This window comes from Rhinoraja longicauda, chromosome 9 (genome assembly GCF_053455715.1).
Source record: "Rhinoraja longicauda isolate Sanriku21f chromosome 9, sRhiLon1.1, whole genome shotgun sequence".
NCBI classification, from domain to species: domain Eukaryota; kingdom Metazoa; phylum Chordata; class Chondrichthyes; order Rajiformes; family Arhynchobatidae; genus Rhinoraja; species Rhinoraja longicauda.
The window spans coordinates 25,712,511-25,717,837 of record NC_135961.1 but is presented as its reverse complement, the minus strand read 5'-3'; the positions used below and the strand labels follow the sequence as shown (position 1 = coordinate 25,717,837).

The 5,327-nt window shown below is 44.3% G+C and overlaps 1 long non-coding RNA gene across 1 annotated transcript; it reads left to right on the top strand.

The window, feature by feature from the left end:
- Positions 1 to 238: 238 nt before the first annotated feature.
- Positions 239 to 4,996, top strand: LOC144596933 (uncharacterized). The gene is made up of 3 exons (XR_013547666.1): positions 239 to 325; positions 1,378 to 1,440; positions 4,883 to 4,996. It is a non-coding gene; the product is annotated as an uncharacterized LOC144596933 (long non-coding RNA).
- The last annotated feature ends 331 nt before the right edge of the window (positions 4,997 to 5,327 follow it).

The following is a 5,327-nucleotide window of genomic DNA, read 5'->3' as shown; positions in this document are numbered from 1 at the left end:
TAAAGTGTTCTGTGATATATAGCATTTGCTTGTTAAGAAAACAAAACACTGAAAGTTTTTTTTATACTATTTCCAACTCTTTTCTCTGTGGACTCCCAATCCAGACACAGCAGCACATTAATAATGCGGAACAATATCTTGAGAGAAAGGGGTTGCCAAATGAGGGATCGCAAGCAAACAAACACTGACAATGGTGCTCTGTAGGGGGTGCATGTGAGTGCTCTGGGCCCACTCACTTTCTGATCTCCCACTCCTTTTGTTTCTCTCCCATTTAACACCCTCTGCTGACAGCCGCTGCCAACATTGGAGATGAACAAAAAACACCGTGAGTCATGGGGCCAGGATCTCTGTCCTAGCCCTCCATGCTGTAGCTGGCCATTGCAATCATGTGTCACCTCACAGCTCCGTAACAGAGGACTCTCTGATTTACGGGCTGTTCCCAGGGCCACATTCGGAGGCGGACATCGAGTTCTGCTGGGAGGTCGTCGACTCGGTGAAAGACGCTCTTTCGTCTGCCTGAAACTTGTTGATCTCCCAGCAGAGCGGGATGTCCATCAGGGATGTTGCCCACTGGCCTGTTCCAGACTGCAGGAGTACGTGCTGTGGAATGCACTGAAGCCTGATGCAGCCAACGCCAAGGCTCTGTGTGGGAGAACCACAGTCTAGGGTCCTTCCCCTGTTGGACATTGGGGGGCAGGGCCCTCAAACAAGAGAAGGGATATCATCCCAGGGGGGCACATGAATGGCAAGGGTGTCTGGTATAATGATAGTTTTGTGAACACTAACAAATACAACGCTAATGTATGTATGTATGTATGTATGTATGTATGTATGTATGTATGTATGTATGTATGTATGTATGTATGTATGTATGTATGTATGTATGTATGTATGTATGTATGTATGTATGTATGTATGTATGTATGTATGTATGTATGTATGTATGTATGTATGTATGTATGTATGTATGTATCTATGTTTGCCTGAATGTATGTATGTATGGCCAGAATGAATGAAAAGTTCTTGTTTAGTTTATATTATCTATTCTGAATAAAGTTTATCTTTGGAAATAAAACAATGTGTAATCCAACAGGACGTAAGCTAAACATTCTAATTATCTGTGCCAATAGGCTAAAAAGTAGGTGTCAGCAAATTCTTAGTATTTCTCTTCATATTCTCGGAGCAACATGTTTTCCTTTCATACAATTATTTGTTGAGTACATGGTTCATAATTGTATTTTACTCACTAAGGAGAACACATCATTTAACGACCTTGGATCTCAGAATCAGAGTTGACATTTTAATGGGCATCCTTAATTGTTCTAATGCCATGGTCCTTGTGTGTACTAATTCTCACATTTGCTGTATTAATTGCAGTATCTGTCAATCCGGATGGTGTGAAAGCTGAAGGACAAATACATGCTCAAATGTTTATACCAGGTGAGGGGCACAGTGATGGTTGCAGGTAGTGCGGCTGGATCCTAGCCGCAGCAGCTTGGGTTCACGTCAGAACTGCAATGCTGTCTCTGTGGCACTTGCACCTTCCCCTGCGGGCACTCTTGTTTCTTCCCACATCCCGAAGAACATGCCGAAGATAAACACAAAATGCTGACTCAGTATGACTCAGTGGGTCAGGCAGCATTTCTGGAGCAAAGGAATAGGTGACATTTTGGGTCGAGATCGTTCTTCAGACTGAGAGTCAGGGGAGAGGAATACTAGGGGTATGAAAAGGTTCTTGAACAAATCAGAGCGGCACTGAGGACCAAGGAAGGATGGAGCCCACAAACGTCTATTGTTGGCTGTGGAAGAGGTGGTAATGAAGGGAAAAGTATGTTCACAAGTTCTAGGAGCAGAATTAGACCTTTTGGCCCATCAAGTCTACTCTGCCATTCAATCATGGCAGATCTATCTTTCCATCTCAATCCCATTCTCCTGCCTTCTCCCCATAACCCCTGACATCCTTACTAATCAAGAATCTCTCAAACTCTGCCTTAAAAATATCCATAGACTTGGCCTCCACAGCTGTCTGTGGCAATGAATTCCACAGATTCACCACCCTGGATGCAAACAGTGGAACTAGCAGGACGACTAGGGCGAGCGAGGGGCAGAATGAGAGGGAATGCAAAGGCTACTTGAAATTTGTGAAATCAGTATTGTTTTGATCTAATTTGTCAATGTTATTGACATGTTTGGTGGCAGTTTCAATGATTCAAAGATTCAATCATTCAATCATTGGGGTTAGTGGTGGAATAGGATCGATGCGATTGCTCTAAAAAGCAGCATAGACTCAGTGTGCTGAGTGGTCCTCTTGTATGAAAACCAATATGAAATAATGTTTTACATATATGCCCCATATGCCCCATTGCCACTTCCATCTGGCCTAATTTCAATACTATGAAAGTGCATATATGTTTTTTGTTACTTTCTGATTTGATCTCATTCTCTCTGCGCAGTGACGTAGCGGTCAGCAAACAGAGTTGTTGCCATACAGCGCCAGAGGCCCAGGCTCCATCCTGTCTGTGCGGAGTTTTACGTTCTCACTCTGACTGCACGTGTTTTCTCTCGCTGCTCCGGTTCCTTCCCACATTCCAAAGACGTACAGGTTTGCAGGTTAATTGGCTTCTGTAATTAGTCCCCAGTGTGTAGGATGCGAAAGTGGGATAACTTAGTACTAGTGCAAATGGGTAATCAATGGTCAGCGTGGACTCGGTGGGCAAAAAGGGCCCGATTCCACATTGTATCTCTGTATCTAATTTATCTTAATATTCCAGAACTCCTGTTGTCACTGTTATCTATTGTATCTATTTTTGGGCCTATTTGTACAGCTATTAATTAGAATATTTAGCTGTTATCACTGACCTCCTGCCCTTTAATACATTGAATTCAGCTTTATTTTATTCACCCTTCCCTAGACTTTTAGTCTCTTTGTCCTGTACATAACCTCTAATTTAGCCTTGTGCATCTTACCTTCCTTCCACCGAGGTCTTTAGCTTTGATTTCTCTATCCCCTAAAGCTCTCCACTTAGCTATTTCCCTCAGGTTTTCAGAAGGCTGCTGCAAACAATCCCTGCATCAGCCTTTCAGACTCTTCCAATACTTCCATTGTGGTGAAGTTTTAGCTCTGCGGAATGCGCTGGACATTTCCGCACTTTTCAAAGTGTTGATAAATGTCAGTTGTTGTAAGTAAACAGCAGCCTTTCATCTGGGCTTAAGAAACGGAATTGTGCAGTGGGTAATTTCCAGGCGTAAAACTTGTCTGATAGTTGTCGGTGCCTGCAACCCGTAATCCAGAAACTTGATCACATTGCATTGTTTTCCATCAGCACTGGGCTTGTAAACTGGTTTAACTCTGAGTAAATGCATCTGTGATCATTCCCACATTGAATTGGCCGAATCGTGAAATTTGACCAGGCACATTATGTTGTCACAAAAGAACACAAAGTGTTGGAGTAACTCAGCGGGTCAGGCAGTATCTCTGGAGAATATGGATAGGTGACACTTTGGGTCGAGACCCTTCTTCGAGTCATAGAGTCATACAGCATGGAAACAGGCCCTTCAGCCCAACTTGCCAATGCTGACAAACATGCCCCATCTACACTTGTCCCACCTGCCTATGTTTGGCCCTACTCCCTCTAAACCTATCCTATCCACGTACCAGTCTAAATGCTTCTTAAACATTGCCTCAACTACCTCATCCAGCAGCTCGTTCCATACACCCACCACCCTTTGTGTAAAAAAGTTACCCCTCGGGTCCCTATTAAATCTTTCCCCCTCTCACATTAAATCTATGTCTTCTGGTTCTCAATTCCCCGACTCTGGGCAATTCTTCAGATTCAAACTTCAGACTTCTTCTTAACCCGAAACATCACATATCCATTTTCTCCAGAGATGCTGCCTGACCTACTGAGTTACTCCAGCATTTTGTGCCCTTTATGCTTTAACCAACATCTGCAGTTCTTTGTTTCTACATACAGTCGTCAATTGCTCTTGCAACTTTGGTGTAAATGTTATGCCAGGGATGCCTGGGATGATATTCGCCAAGCAGTCCTCCTTTGGAGCAGAATTTGGGCCACATTATCAAGAGTCCCGTCAATGGCAACTCTCAGCACAATGGGTTTTAATCTCCCAACACCGAGCTAACATTTTACGAGGATGTTGCCTGGATTTACGAGGATGTTGCCTGCATTTGAGGGTCTGAGCTGTAGGGAGAGATTGGGCAAGCTAGTACTTTATTCCTTGGAGTGCAGGAGGCTGAGGGGTGATCTTATAGAGGTGTATAAACTCATGAGGGGAATTGATAGGATAAATGCACTGAGTCTGAAGAAGTGTTTTGACCTGAAATGTCGCCCATTTGTGTTCTCCAGAGATCCTGCCTAAACCGCTGTTACTTAAGCTACCTCCCAATATGTAACTAGATCCATATCCCCATATGGGGGCAGCACGGTGGCACAGTGGTAGAGCTGCTGCCTTACAGCGCCAGAAACCTGGGTTCGATCCTGACTGCGACTGGTGTCTGTAGGTTCTCTCACATACTCCAACACACTCTCACACTCCAACGATGTACAGGTTTGTAGGTTAATTGGCTTTGGTAAAAAAAAAAAAATTGTCCCTAGTGTGTAGTATTGTGTCAGTATACGGGGATTGCTGGTCGACACGGATTCTGTGGGTCGAAGGGCCTGTTTCCGTGCTGTATCACTAAACTACACTAAGCTAAACTAAAATAAGGTATGGCAAACCCCAAGTCACACTGGCTCACCAAAACAAACGATGCTGTGACTCTAACCTCCAAAGGCAAGAACCCAACTGATCTCAGCCACACCACAAATACCATGGCCCTCACCAATTCCCTCCATCCCTAACCCTCACCCCTTGCCTCTACCAGAAGTGAAGAACACCGAGTTCCAAAGTTTCACCAGTGAGTGGAGGGAAGTGAGTGACAGGCCAGGTTGGGCCTACGGTTGTCCTGCCAAGCCGAGCCTCGGGGGAGAAGGACCAGGTGGCATGTTTTCATGTAAGTACTAGTAATTTGCCTGCCCGAAACAAATTATAATTTGATTTTTTTCAGATTCCATTGTTAAATTGTTTTGTGATATTTTTAGACGAGCAGCAAGCCGTCCAAATAGGGCAGTCAGTAGGCTGCTGCTGAGCAATGTGAGTTCCTGACTCACCTACCTGTTTGTACAACAAAGCAAGCTTTTCTCAACACTGCACGCAACTCACAAACCTCCATCAGTCCTACATTAAGATGCCTGTGGACCGATGTCTGCCTATCTTGTGAGAACGAAGATAGACGCAAAATGTTCAGCTCTGAAGAAGGATCTCGACCC